This window comes from Somniosus microcephalus, chromosome 13 (genome assembly GCF_052327205.1).
Source record: "Somniosus microcephalus isolate GS21.2 chromosome 13, FLI_Smic_1.0, whole genome shotgun sequence".
In the NCBI taxonomy this organism is placed as follows: Eukaryota; Metazoa; Chordata; class Chondrichthyes; order Squaliformes; family Somniosidae; genus Somniosus; species Somniosus microcephalus.
In genome coordinates this window covers 115,393,279-115,408,291 of record NC_140999.1, presented here as the reverse complement: position 1 = coordinate 115,408,291, position 15,013 = coordinate 115,393,279, and the positions used below count along the sequence as shown (strand labels likewise).

The 15,013-nt window shown below is 45.4% G+C and overlaps 1 protein-coding gene and 1 long non-coding RNA gene across 2 annotated transcripts in view; one reads left to right on the top strand and one right to left on the bottom strand.

Annotated features, from left to right (window-relative positions):
* The window catches only part of cdh22 (cadherin 22), a 1,314,714-nt gene that overhangs the window by 659,649 nt on the left and 640,052 nt on the right, over positions 1 to 15,013 (top strand). The window lies entirely within an intron of this gene.
* On the bottom strand, positions 5,988 to 9,690 carry LOC147108560 (uncharacterized). The gene is made up of 2 exons (XR_015080607.1): positions 9,494 to 9,690; positions 5,988 to 7,171 (listed from the first exon to the last, which is right to left on the bottom strand). It is a non-coding gene; the product is annotated as an uncharacterized LOC147108560 (long non-coding RNA).

Genomic DNA, 15,013 nt, shown 5'->3' with positions numbered 1-15,013 from the left:
CTCATCTCAGTCCTAAATGTCCTACCTTGTATCCTGAGACTGTGACCCCTCGTTCTAGACCCCCCAGCCAGGGGAAACATCCTCCCTGCATCCAGTCTATTTAGCCCTGTCTAGCCTTATTTTTTTAAAGGAGGATGAGAAGGCTGAGTGAGGTGAGGGATGCACAGCTCTGAGTTTCTGGGAATGAATGAGTTACTGTAGGTGCAAGGCAAAAGAGAAAATAATTGGACAAATAGCTGAAGGATTGAAAAGGCAGAAGAAGGGAATTTAAGGTAAAGCCCAAGAGAGAGATTATAGCCTAGAAATCCACTGTTAGTGGGTAAAAACAAAGCATTCATATGACATTTTCCCTCTGTTATTTTGATGGAGAAATTAACCTGTTTATTGTAAGTGGATTAACTCAAAATTTGAAACAGTGAGCATCATATAAACACATTAAGTATCTGCCCATCAATGTCATGGTAATACTTTCTAGGCTTATAATGCAAACCAGAGGGAATAGATATAGCTCCTGTATAAAATGGCCCACGTAGCACAAAACACATTCGACCCACAGCTGTACATTTGATAAATGTCATTATAACCTGTCATTCAGTAACCTGCGAATAAGAAAGAGTCTTTGATGGGTTGCTTGCCTCCCAAGCAATGCAGCTGAGGGGACGGGGGAACGGGGCCAGCGGGGGAGGGGGAAGGAAGTCAGTAATCGCAGGAGGAGGATGGAGGAACGGAACATAAAAGGGAAAAATCAAAAGCAATAAAGAAGGTTTCTCGTCAGAACGATTGTGCACAGTCATATGAGTTGTAAAGCCCAGGGCCACTCTGTTATCTTATATCAGCATCTGCTAAAGAGCAGAGCACAGTCTTAATTATAATTCTCTGCTCGTGTGTGCGCAAGAGTTGTTTGCCAGGGTTTACTGTGGTACACTGTTTTCCATCTGGTCAGATGAATAGCAACATGTAGGAGGGGAGCAAGCCTCATCCCACAGCCATGGCTCAGTTGGTGGCACTCTCACCTCATGTCATGGAGGTTGTGGGTTCAAGCCCCACTCCAGAACCTTGAGCACGAAAATCCAGGCTGACACTCTGGGGGCGATTTTGCCAGCCCTGGGGAGGTGGGTTTCGAAGTGGGACTGCTGGGAAAATGGCAGAATCTGGGGGCGGGTACCCATCCCGCCCCCAACCTGCCGGGTCCCGTTTCCTCGAGGCGGGAAGGGGATTAATGCCAATTAACTGTCTGTTAACAGGTAGCTAACAGGCAGTTTTTTTGAGAATCCCCATTTTCAGCCCTGATGTGTGGGCTTCCCGACGGCTCTGAACCACGCCAGGGTCAGCGAGGCGGGCCGTGGGTCTGCGGGGGTCGGAGGTGTCGAGGTGTCCGGTGTTCAGGTGAATGATGGGTGCATGTATGCAGAGGTAAGTGTGTGAGCTGTGTGTAAAGTGTTTTAATAAGTTTTACTTACCTTTACTTCTTCCTGCAGGTTTCCTCCCTTCAGGTCTCAGGAGTCCCTCAACTCACCGGCACAGAAAGCAGAATGGCCGCTGAACTGTCAAAAGCTGCAGCCTCTGCTTTCTGCTCAGGAGAGCTCTCTAACTGAGTCTGAGTAGAAGGACTCAAGTTAGAAGACAGATTGTCCGTGTTTGACAGCTTCACGGAGCCGTCACTCGCTGACGTCACCTGTAACCGGCTTTCCCTTAATTGGCCTGCTAAGCCCGCTGGGCGAGCTTAACAAGGTCAATCAAGGGAAAATAGCGTGGGTTGGCCACAAGTCAATGGAGGCGGGACTAAAACCCGACAAGTGGGAGTCCCGCCTCCAAAAGCTCCCCATTGACAAAATCCAGCCCTCTAGTGCAGTACTGAGGGAGTGCTGCACTGTCAGAGGTGCCGTCTTTTGGATAAGATATTAAACTAATCTGCCCTCTTAGGTGGATGTAAAAGATCCCATAGCACTTTTTTGAAGAAGAGCAGGGGAGTTCTCCCTGGTGACCTGGGCAATATGTATCCCTCAACCAAGACCTAAAACACAGATTAACTGGTCATTGTTGCAGTGCTGTTTGTGGGACCTTGCTGTGTGTAAATTGGTTGCCACGTTTCCTACATTACCACATTGGCTACACTTCAAAAGTACTTCATTGACTGTAAAGTGCTTTAGGATGTCCTGTGGTCATGAAAGGCGCTATATAAATGCAAATATTTCTTTCTTTCATAACAGCAGCTGAGAGTATGAGCTACATTTACATGACATTAACTTTGAGAGCTGGATAAGTGCAATGGGTTACACACTGGCCTTTTACCCCCAGGATCCCAGTTAAAATCCAGCCCAGATTAATGGGGTGGATGGCTCCTCCATCTGCTGAATGTTTGGAAATTTGATTGAGATTGGGTTGTAATACATCCCATGGCATTCATGGATGTGGTACAAAACCACCCTTAATTCAACACTAATGGGCAGTCTCATTCAAATGGGCAGGAAAGATAGTTGAATTGGAACTGGAAAATTTTACACCAATGCAGTGCTATGATTAAGTATCCAAAATTTCCAAATACCCTGTACTGACATCCCTTTCCTTAATGATCACAAAATTCCTCATCGTCTTCTTTGTCCCCCCTTTCTCCAACAAGAAGACCCCATACAAGACCTCAACCAGTATAAAAACAGAAATTGCTGGAAACACTTAGCAGGTCAGGCAGCATCTGTGGACAGAGAAACAGAGTTAATGTTTCAGGTCAATGACCTTTCTTCAGAAGTTAGAGATTTAACAGTTTATCAGCAAGTACAGTGCCAGGGAAACAGGAGGGCTTGAGGAAGGAAAGTACAAAAGGGAAGGTCTGTGATAGGGGGAGTGATTAAATGACAAAAGGGATGATGGTGCGATCAAAAGGGGGTGGTAATGGAACAAATAAAGAAAAAAAAGGTAGGTCCAGAGGAAGTGTAAATGGCAACAGCAGAACTATTACCAGCACCTGCTGTGCGAAAAAATGGGAGTGGTGGTTATAATCTGAAGTTGTTGAACTCAATGTTGAGGCCGATAGGTTGTAAAGTGCCTAATCGAAAGATTAGGTAGTTACCATACTCAACGCTTCTCTACCAAAAATAACATCTGCTCTGGTTATTATGTGTAGCAACCTCATAAATGTATTCAAAAACAGCATGTTTATACTATCAATACACACAATGACTGCAGTCTGTGATAGGTCAAATAGTTCATTTACTAGGCCGATACTGAATTTTAAATATGTGTGACACTGTCTACTTTAGCACTAATGAGACATAGAGCTGCATTAAGACATAGATCAACAATCAAAGGTCTAATCCCATTTAAACACTGCTCTGCTCAGCTCTTAACAATTCCTGAGGTGTAAAATCAAAGACATTGACGACTTTAAAGATGCCTTGTTTTCTGTAACTGTCCCTTTGATGAGATCAGGTGAGTGCTGCTGCTGTGAAGATTTCCTTTCATTTTTTTTGGGTGAGCAAAGCAGACCTACAGTTCAAAACCAGCGATCAGCATTTCCTGGAAAACATTTCTTTTACTCTATCCCCCAATACATACTTGTAAAAGAATAAACATAATCTGTTCTAAAGGTCAGTAGCTAATGGAGGTTCAGAATAAATTTAGCAACTAACGGAGGCTCAACAACAACAAGCCGGATATTCCGATCCCTACGGGTGGATACGCGCTGTGTACCCACCCATAGGGATATTGGAAATGCTGGTTTCAGGCATGCACAGCGCATGCGCTGGAAACCGGCATTTCTGATCTGTCAAGAAAGCTCTTGACAGATCCTCCGGCTGCCTGGGAGAAGGGCCTCTGCGGGGGTAGAGTTCAGCTTTCTGGAGACCCTCCGCCCGCAGAAAACACTTACAATTCTTGCGCCTGGTAAAAGCAGGCGTAAGGCCTGCTTTTACCAGGATAAGAGTTGAAAAAAGTTTTTTAAAATATAATTTTCCACTGATTTATCATTTAAAAATACTTTAAAGAAAGGTAAGTTTAATTTTAGCCCTATTAAAAACTTTAATTATTTTTTTCAAAAACTTAAAATTTTGTTTAAAATAGTTAATTTATGTAATTTCAGGTCATTTTAAAAATGTGATTTTTAAAAACTATTATTTGAAGTTTTACTATGTTTTGGGAGTGATCTCCATTCATATATTTGACAGGTCTTCCTGTCAAATGTATGAAGGGAGATTCCCTTCTCTGATTGGCTCCCCATGGCCCACGTGATCCCAGGGACGCTGCTAACTACCTGCGCCTCTGGGATACGTGGGCCCTGCACACCGGCAGTTTGGAGAGGCCCAGCAGCGGAACTGTCCGCCTCCCGGGAGCCCTCAGGTAAGGGCGCAGATTTTTCCAGATCGCAGCCCTCCGCCCGCGGGAGGCCTGCGATCGGAATATCTGGGCCAGCAACTTGTATTTATATCGCACCTTTAATGTAGTAAAGCATCCCAAGGCGCTTCACAGGAGTATTAAAAGACAAAACATTTGACACCGAGCCACATAAGGAGAAATTAGGCAGGTGAGGTAGGTTTTAAGGCGCGTCTTAAAGGAGGAAAGAGAGGTAGCGAGGTGGAGAGGTTTAGGCAGGGAATTCCATAGCTTAGGGCCTTGGCAACAGAAGGCACGGCCACCAATGGTTGAGCGATTATAATCAGGGATGCTCAAGAGGGCAGAATTAGAGGAGTGTAGATATCTTGGGGGTTGTGGGGCTGAAGGAGATTACAGAGATAGGGAGGGGTGAGGCCATGGAGGGATTTGAAAACAAGGATGAGAACTTTGAAATCGAGGCGTTGCTTAACCGGGAGCCAATGTCGGTCAGCGAGCACAAGGGTGATGGGCGAACAGGACCTGGTGCGAATTAGGACATGGGCAGCCGAGTTCAGAATAAATTCAGCAACTAATGCGGTTCAGAATAACTTTTGTAACTAATGGAGGTTCAGAATAAATTCAGCAACTAATGGGGTTCAGAAGAATTCAGTAATTAACAGGGGTTCAGAAGAACATCAGTATAGTACAGTAGTGTAGTGGCTATGCTACTGGACCAGTAATCCAAAGGCCTGGACTGATAATCCAGAGAACATGAGTTCAAATCCCACCATGACAGTTTCAGAATTTGAAAAAAAATCTAGAAATAAAAGCTGGTATCAGTAAAAGTGACCATGAAACTATCCAACTGGTTCACTAATGTCTTTTAGGGAAGAAAACCTGCTGTCCTTACCCAGCCTGGCCTATATATGATTCCAGTCCCACACCAATGTGATTGACTCTTAATCCCCCTCTGCCTAGCAAGCCACCCTTGTATTGAAAGGGTGGACAATGAATGCTGGTCTTGCCAGTCATGCCCATATCTCAAAATATAATTTAATAAAGTAAGTAATGGAAGGGTTCAGAAGTATATGTGTAGCTGGTGGGGATTCTGAAAAACTTCAGTCTGACGAATTGCTTTTTCTTCTTCATTACAGGAAACTTTGTGATAACCGGCACCGACGGGACCGAGCTGTTGCCGTCCCATCAAAACTGCTGGACAAACCAGTGCTAATGTTGAAACATACGGAGCTTTTGAGCTCCGTATCTGGCAACAAACCCTGTTGCCACAGCTTCTAAACAGTCGGCCATACCTTGCAAGCATCTCTGTAGCTTAGCAACAGCTTCAGCGAGACCTTGCAGAGCCTGACTGGTGAAAAAAAAGCAACGAAAAGAAAAAAAAACTAACAAAACGGCTCCTGATTTTTGCCAGTGGATCGAGCATTCCGGACAGTTAACCTCCAGATAAACCAAAGTTTCCTGTATTGAGAAACCTCAGTTAAAGACAAGGGGTTCAGGGCCAAAGTGAAGACTGTCACTGAAGTCGGAAAAAAAAACCTAAATAAGGTAAATCAAGTGTTATTGAGTACAGGACAGCAAGCTTGAATTTTATAAGCCTATAGACTGTAAGAGGAAGGGAAACGCAATGGAGAACAGGGGGGTTCACAAATGAATTAGAACAGAGATAATGTAATAATCTTCATTTCAACACAGTGAGTTAGCAGGAAGCAAGAGGAACTAATAAGATGGCACTGGGGATTCAGCGGGAATGTCCAGAACAGCAATAACCACAGTAGTATTGATTAAAACAAAGAGAAACTAAGAAGTTGAGACAAGCACAGAATTACATAGAATTACATCAAATTACACCACAGAAATAGGCCGTTCAGTCCAAATGGCATATGCCGGTGTTTATGCTCCACACGAGCCTCCTCCCACCTTACTTCATCTCACCCTATCATCATACCCTTCTATCCCTTTCTCCCTAATGTACTTATCTAGCTTCCCCTTAAATGCATTTATGTTATTTTCCTCAACTACACCGATTGGTAGCAAATTCCACATTCTCACCACCCTGGTTAAAGAAATTTATCCTGAACTTATTGGATATATTAGTGACTATCTTATATTAATCCCCCCCCTGCTAGTTTTGGTCTCCCCCACAATTGGAAACATCTTTTCTACATCTACCCTTTAAAAACCCCTTCAGAATTTTAAAGACCTCTATTAGGTCATCCCTCAGCCTTCTCTTTTTTAGTGAAAATAGCCCCAGCCTGTTCAATCTTTCCTGATAGTTATAACCTCTCAGTTCAGGTATCATCCTTGTAAATCTTTTTTGCACCTTCAATAGATCTGGAATTGTTTTAGAAGTTGAAAGGGAGAGAAGAAAGTTGTGCCTTCTTGTGATGACATAAGGTTCTGGCTTCTGCCATTATTTGGCTCTGTTACTTGTCCTCCAACATTCCTATCCCCTTGTACTTCTGAGTGTTTTTTTTATTCATTCATGGGATGTGGGTGTCGCTGGCAAGGCCAGCGTTTATTGCCCATCCCTAGTTGCCCTTGAGAAGGTGGAGGTGAGCTGCCTTCTTGAACCGTTGCAGTTCGTGTGGTGAAGGTACTCCCACAGTGCTGTTAGGTAGGGAGTTCCAGGATTTTGACCCAGCGACGATGAAGGATCGGTGATATACTTCCAAGTCAGGATGGTGTGTGACTTGTAGGGGAACTTGGAGGTGATGGTGTTCCCATGCGCCTGCTGCCCTTGTCCTTCTAGGTGGTAGAGGTCGCGGGTTTGGAAGATGCTGCTGAAGAAGCCTTGGCGAGTTGCTGCAGAGCAACTGTGTGACTGACCCAGTACCAACTGATGTTGCACCTAGAACAACAACTTGCATTTATAAAGCGCCTTTCACATAGTAAAACATCCCAAGGTGCTTCACAGGGGTGCAATCAGAGCAAAATGGACCTGATTCATCTTTTATCATTATGGGCCAGAAATTCGTGACCAAAGGCGTGAGTACGGTTGGGGTACTCACGCATCTGGCCGTTGGAAATGCCGGCGTTCAGCATGAACAGCGCATGCGGGGAACGCCGACATTTCCAGACCTCGGAACGAAGGGGTTCATAGGCACAGCGCGTGCGACTGCACAGGCAGCGCTTGCGCAGTGAACTTCGTAGATTTAATTCATGGATTCAGTGAGGGTAAGTCCTTACAAGTTACACTTGAAAAAAGCAGGTGTAAAGTTGTTCCAAGGCTGCGGAGGAAGATATATTTTATCGTGGAGCTTCTGAAAGGCAATATTTTTGTTTGGGAAAGGGAGGGAAGTTATTTTAAGAAATTTTAAGTAAGTTTTAAAGTTTAATTTTTTTTTTTTAAACGGGTTTTCAGAACGGTAGGTAGAAGGAGCAATTGTGGCTGTGTGAATGGAATGTGAAAATGAGTGTTCTAAAATGAGTAATGTAACATTGCCAGCACTTTTAAGAAAGAAACTTTTCATCAGTAATAAGTAATTGTATGTCCGCATATATTCCTTTACGTATATGTATGTATGTTTGATATTCCTTTACTAATGTGTATGAATGTATGTTTTTAATTATGATTTTCCAATAAGTTACTTTCTCTGAAAGTCATAATTAAATAATACATTCATACACATAAGTAAAGGAATATATACATAACACGCAAAGGAATATATACAGACATACATACTTTCAGAAGCTCCACGATAAGAAATATCTTCCTCCGCAGCCTCTGGAGCAACTGTACCCATGCTTTTTTCATGTGTAAGTTGTAAGGACTTGAGCTCACTGAAATCATGAATGAAAGCGGCGAATTTTACTGCGCACGCGTTTTGCCTCTGAACCCCTTCGTTCAGAGGACAGGAAATGCCGGTTTTCCCCGCATGCGCTGTGCATGCTGAAAACCGGCATTTCCTCCGGCCAGACGCGTAAGTACCCCGACCGTACTCGCGCATTTGGAAGGGAATTACTGGGCCAACATTTTACATGTAAAAAAAATGAAAAATTTAACAATTGCACAATTTGCCCGCTCGCATCTGCGACTGAGGGTCCAAGGAGGTGCATTGCGCAAGAGGTCATTGTCGTACATGTCCTCACACTGTTCCCTTTCGGGAACTGTATGAAGTGGTGGAAGGATTTATGGCCGTGATTAACGCTCATTCCATGACCGTAACCATCTTTGAACCAGCCATTAGGGTGGTTAGTCCTATGGCGTGAGGGTTTTACGGGCTCCCACAACCCATCTGAGGGGGGGCCACCCACACCCATGGACGCAAGTATCCCGCTGGATGTCCACCCAGAATTTATAGTTGGAGCTCCGACTCCACTTGCCGGGACTGTCTGGAGTGGGGTTCGAAACCCTACTCCTTCTGGCCCAGCGGCGGGGATGCTTACTGCTACGCAAAAGGCCCACTCCGCACAAAAGGTGACACCCATACGTTTCCTGCGCCTTTTCCCTCCCCGTGACTGGAGCCCTATGCTGCCACTTGAAAGACCAAGCTATCATCTGCCCTTTTTGCGGCGCCTTTGACTTCTCATTACCAATGATGAGCAGGCGCTGCGCCTCCACCTCCTTGAGGAGATTGCTGAGGTCATCATCAGTTCAATTGTGAGTTCTTTTAATGCCGTGAATTGTGCTCATTCCAGCCATTTCACGTTGCTAATCGGATTGGGCCTTTGGCATAGCGGTAGGATCCCCGCCGCTGGGCCAGATCAGGGTAGGGTTTCGAACCCCGCTCCAGACAGTCCCGGCAAGTGGAGTCGGAGCTCCGGCTCTAAATTCTGGGTTGACATCCAGTGGGATATTTGCGTCCGTGGGTGTGGGTGGCCCCCCCTTCTTGTATAGCTTTGTGGGAGCCCGTAAAACCCTCCCGCCATAGGACTAACCGCCCTAATGGCTGGTTCAAAGATGGTTACGGTCACGGAATGAGCGTTAATCATGGCCATAAATCCTTCCACCACTTTATACAGTTCCCCAAAGGGAACAGTGTGAAGACACGTATGACGACGACATTGCTAAATAAATACATGGAATTAAAAAAATTCTTTTAGGGCTTTTAAAAGTCTTTAAATTGCTTTAATTCTGTTTAAAACTACTTCAGATTCTTCAAAATAATGTAAACGTTTTTAAAATTTTATAAAAGTTCACAAAACATTCATAAAATAGCAGATAACTTACTTTCCCTGCAGCTGTGTAACTACAAAGTCCTCTGCAGCTGCTTGGAGAGATTGGGGGCGTGTCCTACTACAATGAGACCTTAAGGGGCATGTCTCACTTGCACTGCACGCTCCAGGCTTCGCGCTGGCTGCACTCCTGGGCGGCGTGACGTCATACGCTGCCCGGGATTCTTCTTTTTGAAACACCAATTCCAGGCGTCCCTGGAGGTGAGCGGCAGGAGCGTCGGGTAAGTGCATATACGGGGCTTGCACGCGCGGCAAGCCCCGTTCACGAATTTCTGGCCCTATCTCTGTGCCCCTCAACCCAGTACTTCAAAGGCTCAACATGTAGGTTTAGCCTTTATAGTGCTGGTTTAATTTCAGTTAAGAGAATGAAATCAGGCATCTCCAAGTTTCCAGAAGCATGTTATAGATTTATATATTGAAGATGGTGAGTTACTCAGGGTGCCATCTATGTGGAAGGTGTCACTTGTAATGATACAGCGGTGTTCTACAAGGCTGGTCAAACCCAAAACAAGTTGAAATAAAACACCTCCCCTTCGTGCATCGTGCTCAAGTGTTGTCACATTGAACCCACTCTGCAGTGTTGGATTGAGTCTGGCAGGGTTGTACTGTTTCAACAATAGCAGCGATCATTGGATTTTATGATGTGACAGAATCAATGATCCAGTGTTTATATAAATCCATTTTATTTAACGGAAGTAAACATGGCAGCAGGTTCGAAGCTTTACTTCCTAACCACTGGGCTCAGAGCTCAATGAGGCAACTCATGGGAAGCCAAGAGAGACAAGAATATATTTCATTTGATTAGTACCTACTCCATTATTTAAATTGTTCATGTCTGAAATGAATTTACAAGCCAGCTTCCGAAGGATTGGACTGGATTTACACAAAACAATCACAAGAGCATTGGTTTCATTGAGAATGTTTAGCAAAATATAAATCTTCCCACCACCACACTCCTATCCTGTGAACCTTGCTCCCTAATACCCTCTGTCTCTGCTGCCTCCCTCCTTTTCAGAAGTCTCTCAATTTTTTCTCTTTCGCTGTGCTTTTGTTTCCCCCGGCTCACCCCTGCTCTGTATCCATTTCTTCTCCTCTACTCCCCTGTGAGTTGATGTTCTCCATTTGACGAGCACTACAAAAATGAAAGGTTATTGTTTGAGGAAGAGCAAGGGGCAGAAGATTTGTGTGCCACTTTCGTCACAATGGCATCCCCTGCAAGTGGCGCATTGATGCGCCTCGACAGGGTCTATATCGCTGCGAATAAATGGAACAAAGTTTAATAAAAGCTTTTACAGAGAGAGACCGCCTTTCCATTTTAGACCCATTCTATAATAACTTTTCTTGTCCTTCAGTGCAATGGATTGCAACATTCAGTGTGTGGGATTGTTGGCAAATTAAAAAACAGCCCTTTTGGGAGCCTTGCTGTCATTTCTATTGAGAAATGACTTTCATTGTGTTCCATTCTCTCACTGTTTCCACTGCTGAGAGCACTAACACCTGCTGCAGTACAATCTAGGGGGCATTCACAGCTCTCTGGGTCACTGCCCAAAGTGTCATTTTACATGCATGAATACCAGCATGCTAATTAACTACAGGAGACTGCACAGTCAAGTCCAATTCTCTCCTCACCCAACATGCACCTTCCATCCGGCATCCCCAGACAGCAATTAAGAGTGGATAATTTCACCTCCCCTCCCACCCCGACCTACCTAACTTCGGGAAGCTGAGGCAACAGTAGCACGTCAACTGTTGCCTGACTCAGATCAGCTAATGCAGCACGGGCCAGGAATCAAAACTTGGAGCTGTCTGTATGGAGGAAAGATTACCATAGCACAGAGTGCATTTGTCTGCAGAGATAATAGGTTAATGCCTTGAATTTTGTCAGGAGTTTTAGAATTTTCTTTAAGTTCAGTTTATTTTCTGCATTACCTCTTCAGGGTGAGGTTCTGGTGGTCTGCTGCTGGGCCTTGGTCTCTTCTATTCTCAGACTGATCACCAGATAGAATTTGCCCAGAGTGGCTCATATTAATGACGACCCCGCCCTCTATAAGGTTCATTTTTCGCTTTTGTGTTTTGGCACAGAGCATCGCAAAACAGGATATTGGAATATTGGGAGTGGAGCATGCCACATCGGGTTCGCATATCCGAATATTGGGTGCAGAGAATTGCACAGCTGGAGTGTTTATTGAAATATTAGATCACACAATGGGCACACATATCAGGATATTGGGCAGGGAGTGCTGCACAGCGGAAACACATAACGATATATTGTCTGCAGGGGGTTGCACAGCAGAAGCAGATATCCCCATCCCCATCCAGTCGCCATCCACCACCACCTTCCTCCGCCTGGCTGAACTTGTTCTCACAACTTCTCTTCTGACTCCACTCACTTCCTCCAAATAAAAGGTGTTGCTATGGGTGCCCATATGGGCCCTAGCTATGCCTGCCTTTTTGTGGGATATGTGGAACATTGTTTGTTCCAGTTCTACTCAGGTCACTTCCCTCACCTCTTTTTCCGGTACATTGATGACTGTATCAGTGCCATTTCCTGCTCTCACCCTGAACTGGAAAATCTTCCCTCACCTTCACATGATCCATCTCTGACTCTTCCCTTCCCTTCCTCGGCTTATCTGTCTCCATCTCTGGGGATAGGCTATCGACCAACATTCACTATAAGCCCAGACTCCACCAGCTACCTTAACTGCACTTCCTCCCACCCTGCTTCCTGTAAGGACTCTTTTCCATTCTCCCAGTTTCTCTGTCTCGTCGCATCTGTTCTAATGATGCCACCTTCCACATCAGTGCTTCCGATATGCCTTCCTTTTTCCTCAACCAAGGATTCCTCTCCAGCATAGTTGACTGTGCCCTCGACCGTGTCCATCCCATTTTCCGCACTTCTGCCCTCACCCCTTCCCCTCCTTCCCAGAACCACAATAGCATTCTACTTGTCCTCACCTTCCACCTCTCCAGCCTCCACATTCAATGGATCATCCTCTGCCATTTCTGCCACCTCTAGTGTGACCCTACCTTCAAACACATTTTTTTTATTCATTGCTGGGATGTGGGCATTACTGGCAAGACAACATTTATTGCCCATCCTTAATTGCCCTTGAGAAGGTGGTGGTGAGCCGACTTCTTGAACAACTGCAGTCCGTGTGGTGAAGGTACACCCACAGTGCTCTTAGTGGGGGAGTTCCAGGATTTTGACCCTGCAACGATGAAGGAATGGTGATATATTTCCAAGTCAAGGTGTGTGACTTGGAGCAGATCTTGCAGGTGATGGTGTTCCCACGTGCCTGCTGCCCTTGTCCTTCTAGGTGGAAGAGGTCGTGGGTTTGGGAGGTGCTGCCAAAGAAGCCTCGGCAATTTGCTGCAGTACATCTTGTAGATGGTACACACTGCAGCTACATTACACTGGTGGTGGAGGGAGTGAATGTTTAAGGTGGTGGATGTGGCCAATCAAGCGGGCTGCTTTGTCTCAGATGGTGTTGAGCTTCTTGAGTGTTGTTGGAGCTGCACTCATCCAGGCAAGTTGAGAGTATTCCATCACACTCCTGACTTGTGCCTTGTAGATGATGGAAAGGCTTTGGGGAGTCAGGAGATGAGACACTCGCTGCAGAATACCTAGCCTCTGACCTACTCTTGTAGCCACAGTATTTATGTGGCTGGTCCAGTTAAGTTTCTGGTCAATGGTGACCCCCACGATGTCGATGGTGGGGGATTCGGCGATGGTAATGCTGTTGAATATGAAGGGGCAGTGGTTAGACTCTCGCTTGTTGGAGATAGTCATTGCCCGGCACTTCTGTGGCGTGAGTGTTTCCTGCCACTTATCAGCCCAAACCTGAATGTGTCCAGGTCTTGCTGCATGCGGGCATGGACTGCTTCATTATCTGAGGAGTTGTGAATGGAACTGAACACTGTGTAAACATCAGTGAACATCCCCCATGTCTGACCTTATGATGGAGAGAAGGTCATTGATGAAGCAACTGAAGATGGTTGGGCCTAGGGCACTGCCCTGAGGAACTCCTGCAGCAATGTCCTGGGACTGTGATGGTTGACATCCAACAACTACAACCATCTTCCTTTGTGTTCAGCCAGAGGAAAGTTTTCCCCCTTATTCCCATTGACATCAATTTTACTAGAGCTCCTTGATGCCACACTCGGTCAAATGCTACCATGATGTCAAGGACAGTCACTCTCACCTCACCTCTGGAATTCAGCTTGTTTGTCTATGTTTGGACCAAGGCTGTAATGAGGTCTGGAGCCGAGTGGTCCAGGAAGAATCCAAACTGGGCATCAGTGAGCAGGTTATTGGTTATCAAGTGCCACTTGATAGCACTGTCGACAACACCTTCCGTCACATTGCTGATGATTGAGAGTAGACTGATGGGATGATAATTGGCCAATGTTGTGGGATTTCTCTCTGCCCCAAAGCAGATGGAGATGCTCGTGTACTAGTTTCAAGTGATCTTTATTCAAGCACGTGCAGGGTGAGGCCCTCTCAGTCTGAGCTGAGACGGGAATCTAATTTTTACATTCGAGCTGTTGGCTTATATACAATCTTACATCTTGTTTCCTTCACATCTTCAGGATTGGCCAATTAATTGTCCAAGTCACGTACACTTAATCACATCTCCACAAAACAGATCTTGTTTATCTCATTTGCCCTGTTTCCACATCTGCCATTGTTCTACTCTTTAGCTCTTATCCAATTGAGTACAGTTAACCACATTTTCGCAAATCACATTGGCGGCCCATTGTTCAATGTATGGGCTCTTCGCCTTCTTTCACTCCCCCAATCATCATGTAATATGCTTTTTCCAACTGTCAGCAACTGTCTTTTTTCTGCCAAACTTCTCCTTTATTACTCCAGCCAGCTAGTCAGTTAAGCCGCTAATCTAACTTTTAACTCCTTCAGTCCCCCCTTTTGGCCCTTGGTTTCAGCCCAAGATGGCCAACTAACTTCACCTGCCTGTGCTCCTCGCCCCATCACTGCTGGCCATACAGGTGGTTGGATTCACATGGGTGTGGCTACTTAAACTACTTCTAACATTCCCTGCTTCTCTATCAGTCTATACTGTGTTTTAACAACGGTTTTAGCAATGGTTCAGTTACGGCATTGTTTACATTGAGTAATACTCAAACATAAGTATGATGACAATTAGTAACTGCACCACCACCAATACATGAGATGCAATTCTGATCTGGGGTGAATGTCCACCCTAATACCCCAGTCCCAAATTGTCCGCCACCATGAGGCATCTTCCAGCTTTGCCTCCACATCCTTCCCCAGTTGTTTGACCTCTTGTTCAATTTGGTGATACTGCTTAATTATCGCCCCGGCCGCTTTCCTCAGTTGCAGCAGGTGTTCTGGTAGTTTCGGGATGTCCTTCCCCTCAGGGAGTACATATTCGAGCATGCTGTCCTTCAGGTCCTCAGTTGGAATCACCCATTCCTCACGGGCGACCGTAGGTAGGTTATGGTTGCATGTCCGATCGTTGTTGGGGCCCGGGGG